The 26,653-nt window shown below is 41.5% G+C and overlaps 1 protein-coding gene across 5 annotated transcripts in view; it reads left to right on the forward strand.

The window, feature by feature from the left end:
* The window catches only part of G3BP2 (G3BP stress granule assembly factor 2), a 78,682-nt gene that overhangs the window by 21,558 nt on the left and 30,471 nt on the right, over positions 1-26,653 (forward strand). For 2 of the 5 annotated variants that reach the window (XM_027058445.2, XM_027058451.2), the window contains exon 1: positions 23,540-23,674. The exons of 2 other annotated variants lie outside the window; for them this stretch is intronic. The gene's annotated coding sequence lies outside the window, so the exon portion shown is untranslated. Of the gene's footprint in view, positions 1-23,539; positions 23,675-23,732; positions 23,869-26,653 lie in introns of those variants that run through there. One more of the 5 variants, XM_053217245.1, reaches the window with a different exon arrangement.

The following is a 26,653-nucleotide window of genomic DNA, read 5'->3' on the forward strand; positions in this document are numbered from 1 at the left end:
TTCCTTAGAGTTGGTCATTTGTGGCGGAAGTTGGATTTAGGTCCAGCAAAGAGACCTACTGAATCCCTACAAAACAGTGCAGCAGAACCTATCTTTGTGAGAAATGGAACAGAGGAGGCAGTTTCCTCAGTATCTGTTGGGTTTGGCAGAATAACCTCATCTTGTTGGAGCCAAAACACTGAAAGAGTAATGAGACTTTCTGGAATTGTGGGGCCAGGTTGGAAAACTTTGACCTGAGCTAGAAACAGCTAAATGTAGAGAATACAGGGTTGAGGAGATAAGCTGGGGTAAAAAAACATGTTCTCTGAGCAGTTATCTCTTATTTATACACTATATGCTTTCCATATATTATCTAATTTAATTCTTCTAACACTGCAACAAAGTAGCTAGTATAATGTCAACTTTACAGAGGAGGAAACAATTGTATAACTGCTATTTATTGAACATTTATTTCCTGTTTTATTCTATGCTAAATTAAACATTCATTTCATATTCTTAAGTATATGTGTTGTTATTTATGTTGAATTCTTTGCATATTTTAATAGATAACACAAGATTGTTCTTCCACATTTGCTATGATTATAACTAGAAAAAAAAACGCACGGAAATTTAGAAGGAAATAAAAGTGCTCACAGCGTTTGTATTTGGTCATGTAATTGCGGCACATCTATTTTTCTTCCCGTTTTCTACATTTCCATACTGAGCATATATTAGTTAAAATGATAAACATGAATAAAATGATACAGTATAGATTATACTAATGTAGCCTCATGGCTTACGGAAATATTCATGAGATCTTTCCTAAAAGCAATAACTGCAAGAGAAAACATCTCACTAGAAGCCATGACACAGACATAAAATCTGAAATATTACATATTAGGTTGTAGTACATAAACTAATTAGAATCACGTCTTATAAATGCTCTATAAGATGTAAACACAGCCAGTGTTACAGGAGGCTGCCGGGTGGTCCAATTTACAGGAGAAAATAAGAAAGTTGGCAAGCCAGGCTGAAGCAGTGACTAGTTAGAGTCAGCTGCCTACTGGTGTTTTGAACAATTTGCCCCACTTGTCTGAGACTCCATTTCCTCTTCTGTAAATGGAAAATAATGATTCCCACTGTGCTGATCTTTGCTGAGGATGGATTAACAGCCAATTGGAGTGGGTTCAAAAAGGATAGAAGAAAAATTAGAGACAGCAAGTATAGACAACTCTTGAGTTTTACTCTGGAAAAGCAGAGAAGTGGGGTGTTGCTAGCGGGGAAGTTTGTTACTGTTTTTCAGCTGGGCTGTTTTAAAGCATGTTTATATGCTGATGGGAATGATCCAGTGGAGAGGGAAAAACTGGTGATGATGGATAAGTGCAGGAGGGATGTTCCTGAGTAGGCGGCAGGGGAGGCTTGACCTATAGGAGCACATCATAGGGAAAGCAACAGGTAGGACGGAAGAGTGATGGGTGCAGACGCAGAGAACACGTGAAGGTGCCCTGATTGCCGCGCTGTGTTGTGGGCACGTGATTAAGCCCCTCGCTCCAGCAAAATTCACGGACAAAGGAGACACATTGAGAGGGTAAATGGGGAGAAGTTGTCTGGAAACTTGAGGAGAGCAGAAAAGCTGTGACACAGTTACCTAGGAGAGTAAATTGATAAGAAGTATTGCGCCATTGCAGTGGGGGCAGACGTAGGGCTACTGGAAGTCTGTAGGCAAGAATTTGAAGTGAGACCAGAAGGCAGCCTTGTGTGTTTTCCTCCAGGCACAGTGACTGGGCTAAAGACAAGGTGTCAGCAGGGCTGTTTCCTTCTGGAAGCTCCAGGGGAGAATCGGTTTCCTTGCCTTTGCCAGTTTCTAGAGGCCACCTGCACTTCCTGGCTCATGGTTCCTCCTACATCTTCAAAGCCAGCAACTTGGCGTCTGTCAGTCTCCTTCACACATTCTGCTTCTTTCCTCAGGTCACCTTCACTCCAACTTTCAGCCTCTTGCCTCCTCAGAAGGACCTATGTGGTTACTTTGGGCCTATTGGGATAATCCAGGATAATCTCCCCTCCCCAGATCCTTAATCAACATCTGCAAAGTCCCTTTTTGCCATGTAAAGTAACATTCACAGGTCTGCAGATTAGGACATGGGCATCCTTGGGGGGACCATTATTCTGTCTCCCATAATTAGTAAAGTTGAATATGTTTTCATATGATTATTAGCTTTTTGTATTTCTTTTGTGAATTTTTCATTCTTGACATTTTTTTTCTATTAGCTATTAGTCTTCTAATCCATTTGTAAGAACTCTTTATCACTTAAGGATATAAATCCTAATAATACAACATTTTGCATATTTCCCCCCCTTGTTTATTGCTTGCCTTTCAATTTTGTTTACAAGATACTATCCAATTTACAAAAGTACAGTACCATTTTAAAACTTTATATTGTGGAAAATGTCAAACAAAATGGAGAGAATATTGTATTAAATCTCTATATATTCATCGCCAAGTTTAAATATTGATTTAAGGCTATTCTTATTTTATCTATATGTACCCTTACCCACATCCCCTAAATTATCATTTTGAGACAAATCCCAGACATCATATATCTCATCCATAAATATGTCAGCAAAATCCATTAATTTCATGATTTAAATTTTCCTAAATTATTTTCTCTAAGGTTTCTGGTTTTGGTGCCATGTAGAAGAAAGCCCAATTCACTTGTCTTTTTAAAGGGGGTGGAAAATAAACTCTGAATATAAGTTTTGGTGCCTTTTTTTAAAAAATTAAAAAAAAATTTTTTTTTTAATGTTTACTTTTAACAGAGAGAGAGACAGATCATGAGCAGGGGAGGGGCAGAGACAAAGGGAGACACAGAATCCGAAGCAGGCTCTAGGCTCCGAGCTATCAGCACAGAACCCTACCTGGGGCTCGAACTCATAGACTGTGAGATCATGACCTGAGCCAAAGTCAGACGCTCAACCAACTGAGCCACCCAGGCACCCCAAGTTTTTGTGCCTTTAAGGAAGTTTCCTTAAACTTAAACAATTTATTTCCTTTAAATTGTTCTTATTAGCAATGACCATTTCCTGGCTGTTTAAACAAGTGTATTTGAGCACCTACCATGTGGAAAATGCTGTGATTTAATTTTGTTACCCTTGCGTGAATGTGAACAGGGAACTGTATAAAAAGGATTACAATTATAAAATTAGCAGGCTGCCCACTGATGTCTGCACTCCTGATTTAGTCTTCTTTCCGTGACGACACTGATGATTGGGAACAACTGTTGGCAATTGTCTGTTGTGCCTGCATCATTTACACGTTTAAATGTTTTTGTTTTTGTTTTGCCAAGGCCATGGGGCACTGTGTGGAAGTAAAGACAAATATGCAAAACAAAGGGAAGAACATATTCCCTCCATCATAGTCCGTTTGCTGCGTGACCCCTCCATGTTCCCAGAGAGATGAGCTCCATGGTTTTTCGTTTAACACAGCCCAGACTGTAATGGACTGTTGGCAACCACAGATGTAACTGGAGAGCTGTTGGCTTCCATTTTGAAGAAGAAGAAATATAACAAGTACAGGACTCAGTAAGCATAGATGATCTACGTGATTTCTTCTTACTTTCCAGACAGAAAAGGGGGTGGCCTGGCTGGAGTGCAGTGTGCACTTGTCATAGCCTAGCAACTCCACAGCCAAAACAAACACAGCTCAGACCTTACTGCCATAAATACCAACGGATTGGTTGGCACCCACTAATTTCCTACTCTTAACCCCTTGCAACCCAGTTTCCACCCATTTCTGTGGAAACTTTTCTTTCGAAGGTTGGCCAGTGAGAACCTGGACATTATTTCAGTCTCTGTCCTGTGTGTCCTTTCTTTAGGAAGTGGCTGTTAACAGCCCCCCTGTTTTTAAACTCCTTGCTCTCTTAGCTTGTGATGCTAAATGATTCTGTTCTATGCAGGTATTTCTGTGTGAATCTTTGACTCCTATGGTGGTTGCTTCCTATCCCTTCATCCCTTAGATGTGGATGCTTTTTAGGCTGATGTGCTTCTCTCTTAGCACTGACTTCTCTTGCCCCCAAATCTCTATTTCCAGCCTTCTTTCCTGAACTCCTGACACACATTTCTGGCTAATTTCTGGGGATGTCCGAGACATCTCAGTCCTGCCTTGAACTATAGGGGTGCACACCGGTACCCATTCCCCTAGGCTCAGACCCACCCAGTTCAGGAGACACCATGGCAGGAACTAAAGGATCACAATTTGGCGAACTTGGAATTGAGTCTGATTGCTGTATATATCAGGTGAGCCTGAATGGAGCCGGTGGCCCCCTGTGAGGGGCTGTGGTCATACAACCTTCCCTCTTGGAGACCTGAATGATGCTTGTCTTGCCCAACCAAGAACTTTGTACTCCCTGTAGTGTGAGACCTGTTTTGCGGAGGCCCTGAAGTGTTTATTAGTTTCACCAGTCCCTTCCCAAATAATCATATCCTGTTTTGTTTTATTTTTCCCCAGTCCCACTAGTGCTGTGTTTCCCACCTTCACTGTCAGACTCTTCTGGGAATTGTTGGGCCTTGAGTCACAGGGCCATTTTCCTGGACATTCTCTAGGTCTTGACCATTACCCCTTCTGTGTCCTCCTGCCCCCATTTCCTTCATGCCTTAATTACTTCATGCTCAAAATTACTGAAAATCCCCCCAACTGTTGTTTCTGGAGGTGGAGCCTCCTGCCTTCTAGTGCTGTCTTAAATCCTTCCTGGAACTTGGTGAAATATAAAAATATACTTACCTCGGAGGGCACCTGGGTGGCTCAGTTGGTTGAGTGTCTGACTTTGGCTCAGGTCATGATCTCATAGTTTATGAATTTGAGCCCTGCATCGAGCTCTGTGCTAACAGCTCAGAGCCTGGAGCCTACTTAGGATTCAATCTCCCTTGCTGTCTGCCCCTCCCCTGCTTGTGCTCTCTCATAAAAATAAATAAAAAATTTATATGTATATACACATATATGTGTACATGTGTATGTATGTGTATATATACGTGTGTGTATATATGTGTATATCTGTATGTATATACACCTATGTGTATATATACACGTATGTATATATACAGATATGTATATATATGTGTATATATCTGTATATATATATACGTACATGTGTGTGTATATATATATATATATATATATATATATATACATACATACTTGGAAGTAGATTAAAAATTTTTTTTTAATGTTTATTTATTTTTGAGAGAAAGAGAGACAGAGCATGAGCGGGGGAGGGGCAGAGAGAGAGGGAGACACAGAATCCTAAGCAGGCTCCAGGCTTTGAGCTGTCAGCGCAGAGCCTGACATGGGGGCTCGAACTCATGAACCGCATATCATGACCCGAGCTGAAGTCAGGTGCTGAACCGACTAGCAGGTGCCCCGGAAGTAGATTTTTTAAATCCATAATTATTAGCATTCTTTTCATTATTTAATTTCAACTGTGTATCATGTGTAAGGTTGGAGGGCCTGATTTTACTAGTGTCCCATAAATTCAGGCAGGCACTCCTTTGACATATGTGCTAGCTAAAGTTGTATGTAAAATATTTTCAAGCACTCACCTTGATCATGTTGCTGCGTGGGAAAATGCCTTCAGGTAACTTTCACCCCAGGCCACAGTCCACACTTAAATTGGTGTGCTCTTTGAGTCTTCCCCAGTTACTGTCTTTATTATTATTTTTTTTCTCCCCTACCCCAGATTTATTGAGATATAATAGACACATAACGTTGTGTAAGCTTCAGGTGTACAGTGTGAGAATTTGATGTAACTCTTCAGTACGAATAGGGGGACTCTCTTTCTCTTCTTCCTCTTTCTCTCTCCCATTCGAATTGATTAATTAATTATTGAACACTTAAGAGAGGCAAGCCCTAAGTGAAGGGTGAAGCAGGTTGTGGTGAAGGCTGCAGAAAACTGGAGAGAGGAGGCCCCACACCGAGGGAGTGGCAGCTACTGATCTTCCCGCTGTCCACATGTGGATCGTGTGTCCAGTGCTGTCCAATCATCATCTTTTTCTTTTAAAAAAATTTTTTTTAAATGTTTATTTATTTTTGAAGAGGAGGGAGAGAGAGAGAGAGAGAGAGAGAGACACAGTGTGAGTGGGGGAGGGGCAGAGAGAGAGGGAGACACAGGATCCGAAGCAGGCTCCAGGCTCTGAGCTGTCAGCACAGAGCCCGACGAGGGGCTTGAACCCAGAACCGTGAGATCATGACCTGAGCCGAAGTCGGACGCTCAACCTACTGAGCCACCCAGGTGCCCCGAATCATCGTCTTTTTCAAGAGACGCTGGACATCTGAATTTTGATGTGAAGTCTTCCGACTTTAAATGTGAGCAATCAATTAAAAAACCTTTTAAACACTGTGAGGGCTAAGCAGAACAACTGCGAGCCGGATTTGGCCTGCAGTCTCCTGTTTGCAATCTCTGCTCTCCAGAAACCCCTCAAAGCCCTTCCGTGTTCCCTGATACTTTGTGCCTTCATGGCTCTTCTTTTTGTTCTTCACGTTGCATTATCTGGACTGCCCAACCCCATTCTCCATTGATCCAAATCCTAACTCTTGCCTGATCCTTAAGATCAAACTCAAAGATTGCTATGTGGCATGCTTGGCTTTTCAGCGGCAGTAAAGACAGAGCAAACAGGGGAAGCCAAAATCAGAAATGGGTTGACAGGTGGTCTAGATACCAAATCCTGCCAGGCCAGCCAAGGCAAGGATCAGGTTCCCAATCCACAAGTCCATCTAACAGGGAGCCAGAGGACAAGAGGTTCAGTAACTTGGGTTAAGGACCCTGAGCAAGTACTAGGCATAGGACACGGAACATTGCATAGGAGTTGATAATAGTCACAACATTTTTTTTTCAATAGACTTCTTTAGGTTTTTTTTGCTTTTTTTTTCTCCATTTCTTTTTTAAAAATTCTGTTTTTTACTAGAATTCTCTAGTTTTTGAAGGGAAAGAGAAAAAAAAAGGAAGGACAGAGGCACCTGGCTGGTTCAGTTGGTGGAGCACACAACTCTTGCTCTCGGGGTCAGTGAGTTCAAGCCCCATGTTGGGCATAGAGTTTACTAAAAAAAAAAAGGTAAAGGCAACTAACATTTTTAAAGTAAGCTCTGTGCCCAACATGGGGCTTGAACTCACTGACCCTGAGATCAAGAGACGTCCTCCACACACTGAAACAGCCAGGCCCCCTGCAACTACCATTTGTTGAAAACCTACTGTGTGCTAGGTGGGTATGTCCCGAAGTCATACCTGAAGTTCGGAGAGATCAGATAGTTCATTCGTGCCATATTGTTAATAAACGGCACAGTGAGAATTTGGATTTTCCATTCTTTGTGGAAACCACTAAACCGGTGGTTTTCAATTCAATATTGGCTGTATATTAGAATCACCTGGGAAGGAAGTGTTTGCGCGCGCGCGTGTGTGTGTGCATGCTCACACATGGGTGGATGTTTAGTAGGCAATGTATCAGTGTGTCCAGATTTTGATCCCTGGAGAGCTTTAAAAGAATTCAGATGCTGGGGCACTTGGGTGGCTCAGTCTGGTGAGCATTGACTTCAGCTCATTTCATGATCTCAAGGTTTGTGAGTTTGAGCCCCACATCGGGCCCACTGCTATCAGTGCAGAGCCTGCTTCGGGTCCTCTGTTTCCCTCTTTCTCTGCTCCTCCCCCGCTCATTCTCTCTCTCTCTCTCTCTCTCTCTCTCTCTCTCTCTCTCTCTCTCTCTCAAAAATAAATAAAACGTTAAACAAAATTCAGATGCCTGGTGGCACCCCACACCACTTAAATAGAATCTCTTGGGATGGGACTCAGGTGATAGTGATGTGCAGCCAAGGTTGAGAACCACTGAGTCTTTCCTACAATATTGACCCCTGTTAAGCATTGCTCACAGAGGGAAGGGAAGCAGTGAATAATAAACAGGTAGATGTCAGGGAGGCCAGTGGAACTCAAGTAGTGTTATTTTAATTAGCTGTTTCTTAAAGTGGAAATATATATTTGTACTCATTCCACAACCAGATAGCCCAGTCTGGAGGTCTAGGAATACATAGGGAGCTGTCAGTGGAACTAAGCAATGAAGAGTATAAAATACAGTTCTTCAGGGTGCCTGGCTGGCTCAGTTGGTGGAGCATAGACTCTTGAGCTCGGGGGTGTGAGTTCAAGTCCCATGTTGGGTATAGAGGTTACTTAAAATCTTTAAAAAACTAGTAAGAGTTCTCCAAATATTGGTTTTGTTATTGTTTTTTAAAAGTGTACAATTCAGTGCTTTTTACTATATTCACAGAGTTGTGCTACCATCACCACAGTCATTTTTAGAATGTTTTCATCACCTCAAAAAGAAACTCTGTCCCCTTTAGCCATTAACTGCCAGTCCTAAGCAACCACTAATCTACTTTCCTTTTCTAAAGATTTTTCTGTTCTGGATTCAAATGTTGAGGTTTTGGGGTTGTTATTCCTTTTTTCTTTTCTTTTCTTTTCTTTTTTTTTTTTTTTTTTTCGGAGAGAGAGAGCGGAAGTGCACATGAGCCTGGGAGAGGGGGAGAGAGAGAGAGATGTGGGACTCAGTCTCATAACTGTGAGATCATGACCTGAGTTGAAATCAAGAGTCGAATGCTTTACTGACTGAGCCACCCAGATGCCCCTCAAGTGTTGGTTTTTAACCCAGGTGCTTCATTGATGCAGGACCCATGATGATCTTTGTTATTTTTATTTATTTTTTTACTTACGTATAGGAAAAAAAGCATAAACCATAAGTATACAGCTCAATAAAATTTCTCAGAGTTTCACAGCTTGTGAGTTCAAGCCCCAGTCGGGCTCTGTGCTGACAGCTCGGAGCCTGGAGCCTGCTTCCGATTCTGTGTCTCCCTCTCTCTGACCCATCCCCTGCCTATGCTCTGTCTTTCTCTCTTTCTCTCTGTGTCAAAAATGAATAAACATTAAAAAAATTTTTTTAATGAAAAAAAAAAAAGATTGGAACCTTCCTGTATGCCTCCCTCCTTCAGGGGGGTAACCACTCTTCTTCTGCCTTCTACAACCACAGATTAGTTTCGCCTTTCTTAAAATTTGTACCAGTGGATTTACAGAATATGTCCATCCCTTTTTGTGTCTGCCTTCTTCTACTCAACATTATGTATGTGAGAGTCACCCATATTATTGCATGTAGCCATGACAATCTTTTGATGTTAAATTCACCTAATTTCCTTCAGAACAAATTACCTGGAAAGATTCATTGAGACTTCAAAATATTCTTCACATGATTTATTGAACAAGCCACCTCCCTTAGGTCAGTATGAAAATAATCTGTATCTGAAGGATTTGTTTGGGAATTTTCATTCAGAAGACTGACATTGTTGATGGCAAATGATAGCATCTCGGTATTGCAGAGCTAGTTGGCCAAGTCATTAAATTTGAACTGAATAAAAAAAAAAAAAGAAAAAAAATTTTTTAAAGGTTTTATTTTTAAGTCATCTCTGTATCCAACTTGGGACTTGAACTCACAATCCTGAGAACAAGAGTAGCATGCTCTACTGACTGAGCCAGCCAGGTGCCCCTGAACTGAATAAATTTAAATAATTTAATAACATTGAACAAGCATAAGAGATTGACTTTCTTATCTAGGTCTGTCTTTCTGGGATTTTTTTTTCTGGGATCTTTTTATTTTTATTTGGGGAACTGCTTATGATTTTTCCTCCTATTTAAACTTCTTATTTTTCTCTTTCACATCTAATAATCAGTACTATAGACCAACCTCCTTCTTTGCCTAAGAATGTCTCAGTGTAAGACCAAACATCTACTAAGGAGATACCTACAAGTGTTGGAAAGTGCCATATAATTTACTCCTAGTTTCCTTGGCAATTTCTTCTCTCCTTGCACATTCAAAGAAGCTAGTGGAATGCTTGCTAAACATGGCAAAGTACTTTGCACAGAAATTTGTTCTCTGGAATTTCTTTTTATGGGCCAACAAGGTTTGCCCTTCACAATAAAAGCACGAGGAAGATCTTTGTGAAGATCAGGCCTTCCCTAATACATTTGAATGTTCAGGTCTCTTGGGGAGTCTCTGAAAGCAGGGAAGGAAAGCTGCAGGTTTTATGCTGTGCTCTCTTCCCCAAAATAAGCCTCAATGAGTAACTAGGATATGAGGTCAGTATCCTGGCTTGAGCCCAACCAGATCAGAAACATTGATAACAGAGGTTCTGTGGCATTTAAAATACACACAACAAATGTAATAACCAATAAATAAATGTGCTCACTTCACTAGATACTACTTCCTCGTGCCCCTAAAATAGCAATGATGTTTAGGCCTTAGATCAGAAATCTCCAAAAATGATTTGTTTGAAAAATATATCCCTAAGCAAACTGTCAGGCAGCAATCAATTACTTCTGCAGGTTTCTATGACCTAAGCGTTAACTCCAGCTTCCTTTGTGATTCCCTTAAGCTCCCACATTTGACAAGAAAGGTCATCAGACCCCTGGCAGTCCCCAGGGGGAACAAAAAAAAAAGACTGCTTTTAAATGCTTAAAAACTGTACAATTTTCTCAGTTTGCAGAGAAAAAGAGGAAATATGGAGTTGGTTCATGGAAATTAAGCCCAGCTTTTCCAAGATGTATGTCTTACTATCTTTGCCCATCACAGAAATACGCATCCTGTGCTGAAAGTTTGCACAATTATTTTTTCTAGGATTTATATACAGTGGAAAACCTAAAGGAAAAAAAATTAAATGCCATTTACCCCCACCCCTTCCCTTCTAAGATGTCTTGCCTGGCCTTGAACTTCATGTTGTAGTTATTTATACCAAACTGTTGTACCTCCTAGGACATGTCCCATCACCTTTGCTGTTGCTGTTTCCTCCGCCTGGGACAGCTCTTGTCAGCCATTGCACTTTCTTCCGTGACTCTTTCTCACTTGGCCTTCCAGACTCTGCTCAGGTGTCATGTCCTGTAGGAATTCGAACCACTGGTCTGACTTCATTGCCCCTTCTCTCTGTTCTCACTTCACCCTGTGCAGATCTCTGTCTTAAACCTTACTGTGTTACAGTGACATTAACATTCTTCTTTGCATGCATCTCTCCCACGCTACATTCCTCGAAGGCAAGTTATTAATAAAAGTGATAAATTGTATGACCTTTCTTCTAGTTTTCTTTCAAAAAATCATAATATTAGCTCATTTCCAAACTTTAGGTTTAGTTAAATAATCCTTATGGGAAACATATGCTGCTTTGTGAAATGCCCGTTATCATTATTTTGTCTAGTATTAAATAGAAACTGTTTAGATGAACATTCTGTCTAACTTTAAGGGTGCTTAAATACACTGTTGATGCTGACCAAATATGGACTGGAATACCCATTTTTTTAAAAAAATGTCTCATTCCCTGCTTTTTCTGTGTGTGTGTGTGTGTGTCCGTCCCTTAACTCCTCTATTAACCCTTTATTCACTGCTACACTAGATTTTCTTCCTTATTTCCAAAGAACAGGTCCTTGTTTACGATGTTCACTGTCACTTTATAGATGTGGGCTTCCAAGACTACCCCTAAAAGAGACAGTTTATTTCCCCTTTCAGACACATGTCTGAAGGCCATGTACCTGGCACCCAGAGAAGGGCAATGTCTGGGCCATGACCACGTGGCCTAACTGTAACCATGATGGCTTTATGTTCTATGAGATTGGAATGACAATGGTGCTTTTTCACAGAAGAGGAAACAGACTCAGAGGGCTTTATAACTTGCTCAGCATCATACAAGTTTTATTTTATTTTTTATTTTTATTTTATTATTTTTTTTAACGTTTATTTATTTTTGAGACAGAGAGAGACAGAGCATGAATGCGGGAGGGTCAGAGAGAGAGGGAGACACAGAATCTGAAACAGGCTCCAGGCTCTGAGCTGTCAGCACAGAGCCCAACGTGGGGCTCGAACTCACGAACCGCGAGATCATGACCTGAGCCGAAGTCGGACGCTTAACCAACTGAGCCACCCAGAAGCCCCCATACAAGTTTTAAATGTAGAGCTGAGATAAAAACCAGACACTACCAGACGGCAGAATTTATGCTTTAAAAAATGTTTTTTAATGTTTGTTTATATATTTTTGAGAGAGAGCGTGAGCAGGGGAGGGTCAGAGAGAGAGAGAGAGAGAGGGAGACACAGAATCCCAAGCAGGATCCACGCTGCCAGTGCAGAGCTCCACACAGGGCTCAAACCCACAACCTGTGGAATCATGACCTGAGCCAAAGAAATCAAGAGTCAGAAGCTTAACCAACTGAGCCACCCAGATGCCCCCAAAATAAGTAAATATTTTTTTAAAATACAGTACAATACTGGGGCGCCTGGGTGGCTCAGTCGGTTAAGCGTCCGACTTCAACGCTCTCGCCATCCATGAGTTCGAGCCCCACGTCGGGCTCTGTGCAGACAGCTCAGAGTCTGGAGCCTGTTTCGGATTCTGTGTCTCCCTCTCTCTGACCCTCCCCCGTTCATGCTCTGTCTCTCTCTGTCTCAAAAATAAATAAACGTTAAAAAAAAAAAATCTGAAAAAAAAAAGAAAAAAGTATTATAAAAAAAATACAGTACAATACCATAAAAGTATTTCCTCTTCCTTATGATTTTTTAATAACATTTTCTTTTCCCTGGTTTAGTTGATTGTAAGAATATAGTATAGAATTCATATGACATATAACATCCATGTTAATCTACTGTGCATATTATTGGTAAGGCTTCCAGTCAACCGTAGGCTATTAGTAGTTAAGTTTTCAGGGAGTCAAAAGTTATATACAGATTTTTTTTTTTTAATTAAAAAAATTTTTGTTTAACGTTTATTTATTTTTGAGACAGAGAGAGACAGAGCATGAACGGGAGAGGGTCAGAGAGAGAGGGAGACACAGAATCTGAAACAGGCTCCAGGCTCTGAGCTGTCAGCACAGAGCCTGATGCGGGGCTCGAACCCACGGACCCTGAGATCATGACCTGAGCTGAAGTCGGCCGCTTAACCGACTGAGCCACCCAGGCGCCCCTATATACAGATTTTTTAAAATGTTTTTATTTATTTTTGAGAGACAGAGAGAGTGCAAGCAGGGAGGGGCAGAGAGTTGGAGGGGGGGACAGATCTGATGCAGGCTCCCTCCTGAGAGCACAGAGCCCCATGTGGGGCTCAACTCATGAACCATGAAATTATGCCCTGAGCCAAAACCAAGAGTTGGGCGCTTAACCGACTGTGCCAACCAGGCGCCCCATTTACGCAGATTTTTGACTACACGTGGGTCAGCACCCCAATCCCCATGTTGTTCAAGGGGCAACTCTACACAAATACATACAAAATGTTTATGGTTTCACGAACATCCTCTATCTCCACCCCTAAAAAATGTGCAGAGAACTCAGGGTTAAAAACTGGTTTAAAACATTCAAGGAAATACAGTTACTTAAATAGATCTGGAAACTCTTTTTAAGAATTCTTATGAATGCTTTTGTATCTTTTCCCAGCTCTGCTTATAGAAAAGCCCTCAGGCCCTCTTACAACTCTTTTACTTAAGGACCTGAAAGTTCCTTGGGTTTTCTATAGCCTTGGTTGCTTAGGGAAAAAACCTCTCCTTCCAACATTATTGCCCCTATGAACACACTTTATCTGGGACTGCTTTCTTGTGCACAAAAGGTCTTTGGTCACTAACTTTCAGTTGTCTTTCCCTTTTCAGGTCACCACAAGAACTTGGGTAATTGGGGGCCATGGCTCTGGTGTTAGTGATCAGGCCTATTCCGCTGCAAGGGCTCACTCAGCGAGTCTGAGTCAACAAGGCATAGGTCAGAGTGGCAATCTGAAAGAAGGAAGGTAGAGATGTTTTTAAAAACCAGGCTTCTGGCCTGACCAGAAGGATAGGACAGATGTTGATTCTGAGGAGGAGTCTTGCCTTAGTCATAAACCTCAGAAGCTGAGGGAAGGTTTAGAGAAGTATTCCACTGCCATAGCCAGAATCCAGAGAATTAGGTAGCCTAAGTGGTTATACCTGGAAACATGTGGGTAGAAAATAACGGCTGAGACTGATCCTTTGTGTGTTGCACTCGACTGGTCAAGGTAGAAGAAAGCCAAAATGCTTTTACCGTATATCAGCTGTATAATTTCTTATGACGATCTTTCCCCAGTTGGAAGAAGTTTCACAACTGCTCTCCTGTCTTTTAAGTTTTCGGTCTGCTGATGAATGCTTGTATTTTGTATACAGTTGGGTTTTTTACTAGCTGGAATAGTTTCTTTTTTTTTTTTTTTTTTTGTCTTTAGATTTTATTTATTTTGTTTTTAACTAATCTCTAGGAGCGTCTGGGTGGCTCAGTCGCTTGAGTGTCTGACTTTGGCTCAGGTCACGATCTCACGGTTTGTGAGTTCAAGCCCCACATCAGGCTCTCTGCTGGTACAATGGAACCCGCGTCAGTCCTCTGTTCCCTTCTCTGTCTATCCCTTCTCCTCTCGTGCTCTCTTTCTCAAAAATAAATAAACATTTTTAAAATATTTAAAATAAATAAACAAATAAATACATGAAATAATCTCTACACCCAACGTGGGGCTCAGACTTAACAACCCCGAGGTCAGGAGTCACATGCTCCACCGACTGAGCCAGACAGGCACCCCACTACTTGGAATAATTTTATGGCCTGGTTACAAGAAGAGACTTGAGTGTTTTACTAGAGTGAAACAAATTTGCTTTTAAAGGTACCATATGCTTTTCCCGCTCCTGGATATGACTATTTAAGACAGAGACTCAGGCCATGGTTTCTCTGTACTATCAAACCATACTTGACCCAAGAGGAGAATGGAGAGTGAAAGGATGGAAGGTGGTAGACCTAGGCTAATGTCTATTTATAACTTTATGTAGCATTGTATTTCAGTCCCCAGATACTGAAGGTCTGTCTCCGTTTCGCAACAGGAATCAGACCTATATACCCTCTATGCCAGAAACTGTGCCAGGCACTGTCACTAACCCTCCCAACAACCCTAAAGTTGGCTGTTGATCCATGAAGAAATTAAAGGTCAAAGAAGTGAACTAACCTGACCAGTGTCAAAAAACTAGTTAGTGAAGGGGCACCTGACTGGCTCAGTCGAAGAAGCATGTGACTCTTGATCTCCGGGTTGTGAGTTCAAGCCCCACATTGGGTGTAAAGATCACTTTAAGAAAAACAAAAACAAAAACTAATCAGTGAGGAAAATAGGATTTCATCCCTTTTTTCCTACTCCTATGTTTAAGTGGAGAATTGTTCCCCTGCTTTGGCTTCTCCCAGTACGACTTCCCTTCTCTCCCACACAAGGAAGTCTGGCTCAGGGACACTGGTTGACACCAAGTTAATCCATTGGAGACTGATTAACGACCCACCAGAATACTATTTCACAAAGGGAGATATGCCGTTTCAATTAATAGGTTATCTGCTGACCAGGGCCCCTCCTCTGGGTTTAGAGTGCTTGGTGAGAGCATTCAGTCCAAGAGGAGAGAATTGGATGACCTCAAGGCATCTCATATCCAGACAATAAAGCACACTTTGTAGCCAATTAGTGACAAGAATATTTGTGGCTGCCAAACATAATCTACCCTGAGCAGTAAGAGATCAACACTGGTGAAATTTTGCCCCTTTCGAAAATCATCATTTTCTGGACTCCAGGCAACTCAGGGCAGATGACTCCTCTTTTTATTGACATTATCTTTAGTTGTTGTACTTCCCAGGATTACTGTATCTCTTAGATCACTCAGCCTGAGGTGATTTTAGCTGTCATCGTAACTTCAGAAGCATTGGATAGAGAATCCATTAGAATTTACAAACCATTATTCAGATGGTTTACTTTTGTAATCCCATAAACCTAATTCTTTGGGTTGATTTTTTTTTAAGGTTATTTATTTATTTTTGGAATCTCTACACCCAATGAGAGGCTTGAACCCACAACCTTGAGATCAAGAGCCCCACTCTTTTCCAACTGAGCTGGCCAGGCACCCCTCTTTGGGTTGATTTTTGATGAGGTTTTTGTCTCTACATTCTGAAGAAGTGACATGCTTCAGCTTTGCAGCCTTTATTCTCCCAATCTCTGGTAGCATTTAGAATCTCCTCTGCTTGAAGACTAATAGATATGATCAAAACCAGTTAGGTAGCTAACACCCACACATATAGCAGGAAGTCATGTCGTTACATTTTATACTTAACAAATGGGCAAGCCACGCAAATGCGTTATGCACTTTTCTGGATATGTGAGGTATTTTAACACAATGATCAAATGGAGAGGAAGACTATCTCTTTAGACCTTAACCTGTCCCAGGTTTACAAAGATAATGGATGGAAAGATTTCAGGGGAAATTAACATTTGATTCTTTCTTCAGGCCGTAATAGCCTTTCCCCTTTTCTGCTCTAGAAGGAATAGATTCATCCTACTCCGGGGAGCAGGTTTCTCTTTGCATCAAAAAGCTTTGCAAGGGAGCCAGCTGCCCCAAGAGAACCCTGAAATTCCTGTGTAACATGTTTTCAATCAGGAAGGCTTGCTCCAAGGCTGCGGAGGTTCATAGAAGTAAGATGAGGTATAGTGTCAGGAACCCTGGGGGATTCTGGGGTCTCTTTCTAAATTGGCCACTTTTGCCCTTGTGCAGCTTGCCTACTCTGTGGATTGCTTGTGGAACTGAAATGAATTGTGTTTGAAAGTGTTTTGAAAACTGTAAAATGCTACGCAAATGTAAGTTTTACTTCCAAGCAAATCAACGAGAAGTCGGTGAAGAAAGAATCAGTTGAGAGCAACGGGTGCATATGCTATTTTAAGCACCAAACATTAAGTGCCCATGTTTATTGAGCATTTACCCATGTGCCAGGCACGGCACCCATCTAATTAGCCCATCTAATCTTCACAGTGCTCTAATAAGGTAAATAAATATTATTGTTCCCATTTTACAGATGAGAAACCCTGAAGCACAGAAAAGTGAAGCATCCTGCCTAAAGTAATATACGTAGGTAATATACCTAATAAGTGATGAGGTGAAGTGAGCACACAAATCCAGGCAGCCTGATTGCAAAGCCCAGACCACGTTGCTGGCATCATGATCCTTACCGAATTGGTAGCCAGTCCAAGACATTTGGTATGCCAGTCTCAGAAGGTTAAATGTTATGTAAGTGTTGGAAGGCTAAAATCGTGATGAGTAACAATACTTTCCAAGAAAAACAAGTATCCTTTCAGGATTTGGATTTGACCCCTAATGCCTAGTCTTCGTATTTTGGGGTCCTACGTAAACCCTACCTCTGTGGGGATGTGTAGCCTTTAAACATGCATGAAAAGTCATCCCTTACACACCTACTTCATCAGCAAAATTGTGATAATGGGGTTGGTTGGTCTTTTAAGATCCAGTTAGGTTGAAAATGGTCAAATAAGAAGGTTCAAAGGAAAAGCACAGTAAATTAAAATGACAGACAAGTATTTTATGCTGAAGTGTAATAAAAACAGGAATGAGTTACTCTAATTCTAGTAATTTTACTTTTTTTAGAAATTCACCTGCTAATAATGATTGGATCTGATTCTCTTTCCTTTCCTTCTTTTTTTTTAAAGATTATATTTTAAAATAATCTGTGCACCCAATGTGGAGCCCAAATTTGTAATCCTGAGATCAAGAATCTCAGGCTCAACCTACCGCGCCAGCCAGTTGTCCCCCCTGCTTTTTTTTTTTTTTTTTGGATAGGAAAAAATGTATCAGAGTCATCCCATAGGTCTGGCAGCATCTTTTCTTCACCAACGTCAATTGATAGATTTTTGTCTGATTTGTCTGATTTCTTCTTTTTATTTTTTAGAGAGAATGAGAGAGATCATGAGTGGGGGAGGGGCAGAGGGAGGAAGAGAGAGAGAGAGAGAGAGAAAGAATCTCAAGCAGGCCTCACACTCAGTGCAGAGCCTGACACAGGGCTAAATCCCACAACCTTGGGATGATGACCTGAGCCGAAATCAAGAGATGGGAGGCTCAACAGACTTGAGTCACCCAAGTGCCCCTAATTTCTTCTTTATTCATTTCTTTTGTTTTACCATCTACATCTTTTGTTATACCACCTGTATTTCTGGTCAGATGATGTAAATTATTTATGGATATGTTATGAGAGGGAAGGGAGAGCTGAGAGGATGAAAAATTAATACCATCCCGTAGGTACTAAGGCAATGCCTTCACTGTTTACTAATGTTTTTTTATTGTGAAATTAACATATGACTATAGAAGAGTAGGAGGTACAGAAAAACATTAAGCTGACCAAAAGCATGAAACATGTTCCTACTTAATAGCAAATTGAGTACCATATTTTTTATTTAAGATTGCATCACAAATGTTTGGCTTAAGATTGAAACATAAATATGTAACATAAAAATACATTTTTGAGTACTGAAACTTACAGTTTAGACATAGATTTGTCAGGAATATGTGAATTATTTAACCATTCACTTCTGGATATTTAAGATGCCTCTTTTTTCTTAATTTATTTTTTAAATTTATTTTTAAGATGCCTCCAGTTTCTAAATGATGAAAACAAATAATATCACAATGATATTTTTCAAGATTTTATTTTTAAGTAATCTCTACCTACACACAGTGTAGGTCTTGAACTCATAACCTCGACATCAAGAGTTGCGTGCATCACCAACTGAGCCAGCCAGGTGCTCCCACTATGAACTTCTTGGTGCATATCCTAAGAGGGATAAATACATAGAAATGGAATTATTGGCTTAAAAAGTGCAAACATTTTAAAGGTTTTGATATGTCTTGCCAAATTGCTTTTTTAAAAGGTTGAATTAATATTTACTTGCAACAAAAATATACAAAGGGGCTTGGTTTTGCGTCTTAGGTGTTTTCACTTACAAATATTTACACTTATTTATGATTTGCCATTGTTTTATTTTAACAGCTCTTTATATGTGCTTAACACTATGTACTTTTTTTCTATAAATTGGAAATCCTTTGCATTTTTGTTGATTAGGTTTTCATGTTGATTTCTTACCAGGTTTGTTAGTCCTTTGACTCAAATTTGTGACAGAAGTGTGCAGGTACATAGCTTGTATTTATTTTGGTTATATTCTCATAATTTTCTTTATAATTGATTCTATTGCCTCTAAGCTTAAAAAGTCATTCCTCACCTATGTAATCACTGGAAAACAAAACATGAAGCAGACCCATGTACTAATATAAAAGGATGCCTAAGTTATACTATCAAGATAAAAAGTAGTGTCCTGCAAAACAGTGTTTAATTATGATCCCATTTCTCTCCATCTTTCTCTCCCTCTATTTTTCTTTAAAGATTTTTTTTAAGGGGGCACCTGGGTGGCTCAGCTGGTCGAGTGTCCGACTTCAGCTCAGGTCATGATTTCCTGGTTAGTGAGTTCAAGCCCCACATCAGGCTCTCTGCTGTCAGCACAGAGCCTGCCTCTCTTTCTGCCCCTGCCCCGTGCGTGTGTGTGCGCACACGCTCTCTCAAAAATAAATGAAAACATTTTTTAAAAAGGCAAAAACACCACAAATAGTAGGAGTCCAGGAGAAAGACTGTTGTGTCCTCCCTCTGCTCTCAAATGGTCACTTAGTCAATTCATGGAAGCTCTTACAGGGGCACTTTTATTCAGCCAGTGCCAGGTGCTAGATTAGAGAGGCAAACATGAGTTCTTCCCCCATGGAACATACAGGGTGCATGTATACAAGAGGGGAAATATCAGATATTGAATTATAAATTGAAATATTCAGTGTTGTGAAGAAGTGAAAAATGCTGTTCAGTATCCCTGTGCAGTATCACTTAACAGTACCCTCTACTGTCATTTTCTCCCTACTGCCTTTCTGTCTCCCTTTTTTCTGTGTCTCTCTCCCTTTTTCTATTTTTCTTTCCTCTTCTTGTTCTCTGTCTTTTCTTTCCCTCTCTTCCTCTCTTCCTCTCTCCCAGTTCTCTGAAGACACTATATTTCAATTATTTTTGCCTCATTCTGAGCCTAGTGCTCTGCTTGATACATTGACAATCAATGGTGGCTGCTGAATGAATGAATCCCAGGAGTCTTAAAGGGTGGACTCCTCCAGGACAATCTGTAGATTACCATTGTATTTCTATTTATTAAAAATAAATAAATCTAGAGAATCTAGGAACTATAGAATATATAAAGTATACAAAATAACAATAGAACACAGCTGAGATAAACTTGTAGACTGTTTAAGCGGGTGTTAGGTTAATTGAAATTCTAAGGATAGTTTCTGTAAGGGAAAATCCTACCTAACTCACCTTTAGGATGCTTAAGTGAGTTATTTCAGTAAGAGTACTTTGGGAGAAATCAGTAGATGTAATTTACTTTGCTTTTTCCCAGATGTTTTTTGTTTTTAAGTAGGCTTCCCGCCCAGTGAGGAGCCCAACAGAGGGCTTGAACTCATGACCTTGAGATCAAGACCTGAGCTGAGATCAAGAGTCAGATACTTAACCAAGTGAGCCACCCAGGCACCCCTTTCACAAACTTGATAAAGGTTCGAATCCAAGGTCCACCCTGTGACAGGATATATGGCTGATGTGTCAAAGGAAGAGTAGAGTGTGTAAGAGAAAAAGTGGCAAGAAAAGAGGCAGAAGTAACATAAGGACTAAATCAGGTAGACCTTGTAGGCCAGACAGGACGTGAAATTTTATTGGGTTGCCTTTGGAAGGAAAATTTTGAAAATGTCATCTGATTGACAGCTATAAAGGATCTGGTTGTTGTGCCTGTGAGACTAGACTGTAGTAGGGTAAGAATGGAAGCACCAAGACCAAGTTGGAAGGCTGTTTCAGTAGGCAGTAGTGGCCTGGACTATAATAGCAGTAATAGGGATGAGAAGTGTTTAATCCAGATTAAATATTGAAGGTAGAGGGAATAAGTTTATTGATGATTGGCTGTGTGGTGTGAGAGAGTCAAGGGTGACAAACATTTTTGGTCGGAGCCACTGAATGAATGCAATTCATACTGGTCTCCCTGCCTTATAGTCTATTCAGGGAGGGGGTGTTTCATGGAGGTTGTATTTAAAGGGCAGGGACATTAGAAGGCTAGTGCAATCATTCTGGAAAGATGAAAGGGGCCTGAACCCGAGCAGAGGCTATAAGTATGGAGAGGCATTCAAAGGGCACAGACTTGAGAGATCCTTAGAAGTTAAAATCACCATTTAGAAAACAGTTTAGGGTTTTTTACTAAAATTAAAGATAGCTGAATATTTACCCTAGAGCAGGGGGTGCCTGGGGCCTGTTTTTGGATAGCCCTAGAGCTCAGCATGTTTCTTACATATTTAAAGGATTAAAAAAGGGGGTGGGGTGGGATATGTAACAGACCATTTTTGGCCCCAAAACTTAAAATATTTACTATCTGGCCCTTTATAGTGTAAGTTTCCCAGCCCGTGCTTTAGTTTAGTGGTTTTTATTTTTATTTATTTATTTTTTTAAAGTATAGAGTCTATTAGTTTTTTTTTAATGTTTATTTATTTTGAAAGACAGAGAATGAGCAGGGGAAGAGCAGAGAGAAAGACACACAATCCGAAACAGGCTTCAGGCTCCGAGCTGTCAGCACAGAGCCCGACGCAGGGCTCGAACTCCCAAACCGTGAGGTCATGACCTGAGCTGAAGCCGGACGCTCAGCCAACTGAGCCACCCAGGCGTCCCAGTTCAGTGGTTTTTAAAGTGTGGTTACTACACAGCAACAGCATCACCTGGGAGCTTGTTAGAAATGTAAATTCTCAGGCCTCAACACAAACTTGTTGAATCAAAAATCCTGAGCTTGGGGGCTCAGCAATCTTGTTTTAACAAGCTCTCCAGGTGATTCTGATGTATGTTAATTTCTGAGAACCATTCCCCTAGGGAAACCTTTGTACCTGTGCATCAGGATACATTATCTTGAAGAGTAATAGTGGTTATGCATAAGAACCCCAAACTGGAAACAATCGAAATGTCAATCAGCAGTACAGGAGATAAGTGTAAATCATGGCAGTTAATACAGTGAGCGCATTCCATAGCTTGTGATTAAGGGCTTGGAGTGTGATGGCAGACTGTGTTTGAATCCCAGCTCCAACAGTAGCTGTATGACCTTAATTTGATCTCTCTAAACTTCAGCTTCCTCATTTGTAAAATGGGCATAAAAATAATAACTACTCTATAGGGTTATTGTTACGCCTAAACAATTACAAAAAGGAATTTGAAGAGTGCTTGGTACAGAAGTATTAGATTTAAAGGGTAATCTGCATGTAATATATTATGCTTTAAAGGAACAACAAAAAAAGTAAAAGTTCATTTCACAAAAGTTACAATCTGCTCAAATATTTTTCATGTAACAAAATGATTAGGCAAACTAAGGTAAAAACAATGTAGTTTTTGGAGATTCAGATGTTGGCACTGCCTCCAGAAACCTCAGTTTGCACATGTGGAAAATACTTTAAAATTGCTCTTAAAGGATTAAGAAAACTAATGAAAGGTCTATGCCCGCTTACGTTTGGTACATGGGCGTGTAATAAGTGTATTCTTTCCTTTTCTATTTGCGATTTCATTTCTTTTGCCATTTCCTCAGCTCTTCCTTCCAAAATTCTTCTGCTGTCTCCATAGTCTTTGAGAAACATCGCCAGAACCAAGGTGCAAAGTGGCTTCCTTGACTGTAAGGAGATTTGGCTTTCCCCATGAATCAAGGTCACTAGAGTCAGTGTCTAGTGTTGTCCCAGCTACGCCCTGGGGCCAAGTCTGGGCCTAGATCTAGGACAGGGCTGTAATCCTGCTATCTCCTGAGATTTCAGCCTTTTTAGAGGCCTTAGTATGTAACACCCTTATTATGTATTTAGCAACACCTAAATACATAACAGGCACACAAAGAAATAGATTATTTTCCACTCTGTGCAGGCCACAGCATATTTTTCTATATCCCTGGGCCTAACACCTAGTAGGCCCCAGAACGTATTTTGCTTTGGGTTGTTAGGCTGAATTTGACCTTCTCGGTGGAGTTTTAAATCTCCATTTCCTAGGATGGGTTAATAATGTAGGTGAATTTAGGGTACAAATAGCTGAAACCACTGGCTGCATTTTATGTTTGTCTAGAGCAGCAACCTGCAGACACCTAGTTAAAAGAGAAAATTACTAAATTCCTTCTCTTTTAACATTAATAATCAAAAGGGACTAGAAATATCGGTCTCCAAAAAACGGCGCAAAAGACACAGCGCAGCAGCCAACCGGGTTCGTGTTCGGGTGCGATTCAGAAGGGCGGAGAGGCCAGAGCCTTAGGGCAGTAGAAAGGCAGCCTCCTTGTGACGTCAAATCAGCGGACTCTCGCCCCGGCTTCAGGCCGGTTCCGGTTCCCCGGCTTTCTGGGCGCGAGAGTACGTGAGCGCGGCGGCGTTCTGCGCGTGCTCCGCAGAGAAACGCGAGAAGGTTGGGTCCTGCTCGCGAAGGAGATGCGTGATTGGCTGAAGTCGTGCTGGGGGGTTCCCCAGCCCTTTCGGCAGGGGTAAAACAATAAGAGGGGGCGGCGGCAAAGGGGGCGGGACGTCCGTGTTCCTTGTCGCTCGCCGCAGCGCCTGGCGCCCGGGAAGAGGTGGCTGTAAGGGAAGCGAGCTCGCGACTCTCCGGCTTCCGAGGCTTCAGGTTTATCGGAGGGAGGGGGTGGCGAGCGAGAAGAAGCCACTGCAGCCGGTCCTCGGCGACTCTCCTGTTGACCTCCGCGCGACGTACCCGCCGCCGCTGTTGGTTGGAGGTGTGTACGGGGGCCGGGAAGGGAGGTTAGTGTGGTGGTCGGAAGGGGACATTCCCTTTGCTGGCCGCGGCTCGAGGCAGCCGTCCTGTGCGTGAGCCCCAGTGTCGGAGGTGTCGGGGCAGAGAGAGACCTTGTTCTTGCAGGCTGCCTACGCTGCCGTGTGTGCGTGGAAGAAGCCGAGCCTTTCCTCGCAGGTGAGGGATAGGAGGCCGCGTGAGAAGGGAGGTGACTGGCGTGCGTTGTGTGGACGGAGGGCTCCGCGGGCACAGGTGGGGCCCGGATTTGTTGGAGATGAGGTGGCGAGCTGGGAAAGGGGACGCAGCAGCTCCCAAAGGCGCGCTGGTGGAGGCTCAATTCGGGACGTGGAGGAGTGGGCTTTCTGGAGAGGATGTTTTAGGGTGGGGAGCCCACCAGCCTTGTCTTCGAGTCGTTTGCGTCTCTTATTCCCGGTTTCAGGGGAGCGGGGAGGCCGTCGCCGCCCCGCCCGTGGGGGAGGGGAAAAGAGGCTGTGTCGGCGGAGGCAGAAGCGACGCAGATGCGAAAGTAGCGGCCTGCGGGCACCATTTCTGTGCACCGAAACAGAATCCGGGTTTGAAAGCAGCCGCCGCTTTGCTTACCCAGTATCTAGTGTTCCGCGGTCTTTGACTCTCCTCCCCTCACCCCGCACCTTGGGTTTATCCCCAACGTGTTCAGAAACCCGGTTTATATATATATATATATATATATATATATATATATATATATATATATATATATATATATACACATACATACGTACATACATATATGTAACGTGCACTTTCTTCCTACTCTTTTTATGCAGACAATCCTTTATTGATCCAGGAGTAGAAAAGGTGTTTGAGTGCTTTGAGGAATGGGTTTCTTCCTCTTCCCCCACTTTTGGGCGGGGGGCGGGAAGGATAGTCTAGGAGAGAAACATAAGCTTCCCTATATTGTGTTGATTTTTGTTAGTTGAATCTGATTGAATTTTATCTGCGTCTTTAAAAGCGGATTTCTTAAGATGGCTCTGTGCCGATTTGGAGCGAATATAGATTTGCATCTACAGTTTTCCGCATAGATCAATTCCCCTCCCCCCCAACGCATACCTAATTTCTTAACAGATTTTTTTTTTTCCGACGGTAGGTGCTTTTGCTCCCTTTAAAAAAAACAACAAAACTCGTGCACGGAAGCTGGAGCGATAGTAAAGTTGACCCCCCCCCCCCCAATATAATTGTTATGGTTTCAAATTGGGTTAAAATACTGGTTTTTAGGTTCAAGGCTCCACACACCGTGTTAGTCCTCCAAATGTGAGCATTTCCTGTACCTGGATCTCTGAACCATAAACCGCAATTAGGGAGCCCTGTATGTTAGAGGGAAAGAAGATGGGAATTCCTTGTCTAGCTCCATATTTGGCAGTTAATATAGCCTTAGACATGTGAACAAAGTTTCTAAGTAAACATTTAGCCCTTTTAGTATCCAATGTTATTTTGATGTCCAAAATTCTTGGTCTTAAAAGATAGATGGTATGATTAGTTTGAATTTAGAACTGGATTATGTGTAGTTTCTTTGGTGATAGTACCTCCTGCTTTCTGAAATTTTTAGGATTAGTCATGTGTGTCCCTATGTTATAACAATCTCTAGAGGCTGTTTAATTCTGAAAGGCTATTGGGATTGTAGGGAGGATAAGGACCTCAAATGGATTGCTTATTAAGAACTGTTATGGTTCAGGTTTTTTAATATTTGGGGTTGAAATATTAGTGGTGAAGAAGTGTTAAGAGTGAAGAGAATCAGAATACTTGTGGGGTTCTTAGGGATCAGAAGTAGAAGAAAGAAGAAAATAAGTCTTAATTTGGTAGCCTAAATGAGTGTTCAGTAGTAGCTGAGCAGCCAATTCTTGAGTTTCAGTAATATTGGCACTGTTGGTAGCAGGAAATAATTGCCCATATTTTACTTATGAGAAATCAAAAATGAAAATTTTGATAGCAGTTGTTGAAAATCTGTAAATAACTAATTGTGTGTTTAGATTCTTAACAGTTTCCTTATTGTGAAGAATTATTCCTGTTGATTCCCCGTTATCAGAATCGAAGATTCCTGGGGCGCCTGAGTGGCCCAGTTGGTTAAACATCCAACTCTTTGATTTCTGCTCAGGTCATGACAACAGGAGCCTGCTTGGGATTCTCTCTCCCTCTCTCACTGCCTCTCCCCCCTCAAACACACACTCTCTCAAAATAAACAAACATTAAAAAAAGTTTTTAAAAAAATAAAAACTTTTTTTAAGGATTGAAAGTTCATTCTTAGGTTTCTTTAAGACTTTTCCCCCACATTTTACACTGAGTTGATATGGAGGCAGGGAATGACCCCCGCCCCTTTATTTTAAATTGTTTTTTAATGTTTATTTGTTTTTGAGAGAGAGAGAGAGAGACAGACAGACAGAGGATCCGAAACAGGCTCCAGGCTCTGATCTGTCAGCACAGAGCCTGATGTGGGGCTCGAACTCAGGACTTGTGAGATCATGACCTGAACCAAAGTCAGATGCTTAACCGACTGAGCCACCCAGGCACCCCACGAGTGATCCCTTCTAAAGGCTGGGTTTGATAGGTACAACTTGAGGGTTGCTTCTGAATTTAAATTCAGTAGAATTTCATCAGCAAACATGGCTTGGTTACATTACTCTGCAGTGATGGACACTTGATTAAGAGCTGCTAAGACAAATTGATTCTTCGCCCAGAACTCTGGACTGGCTTCAGAAGGAGTAGAATCAGTTTCTTGATGGCTGTGCCTCAGCTTATTCACATCTTTTAATTTCTAGGTATTTTACCTTATTTTGGTACAGCATTGTGGGTATTTTGGGATGACTCCTGGGTTTTTTGTCTTTTGTTACTGTCTTCTGTTTCTTAGCTCCTTCCAACGGTACCAAATAAGGTAACAGTTTGACTTAAAAAGTATTTTTTTATATTTTTGCATTTGTAGCTGTTCTTT

Source organism: Acinonyx jubatus, chromosome B1 (assembly GCF_027475565.1).
Source record: "Acinonyx jubatus isolate Ajub_Pintada_27869175 chromosome B1, VMU_Ajub_asm_v1.0, whole genome shotgun sequence".
NCBI classification, from domain to species: domain Eukaryota; kingdom Metazoa; phylum Chordata; class Mammalia; order Carnivora; family Felidae; genus Acinonyx; species Acinonyx jubatus.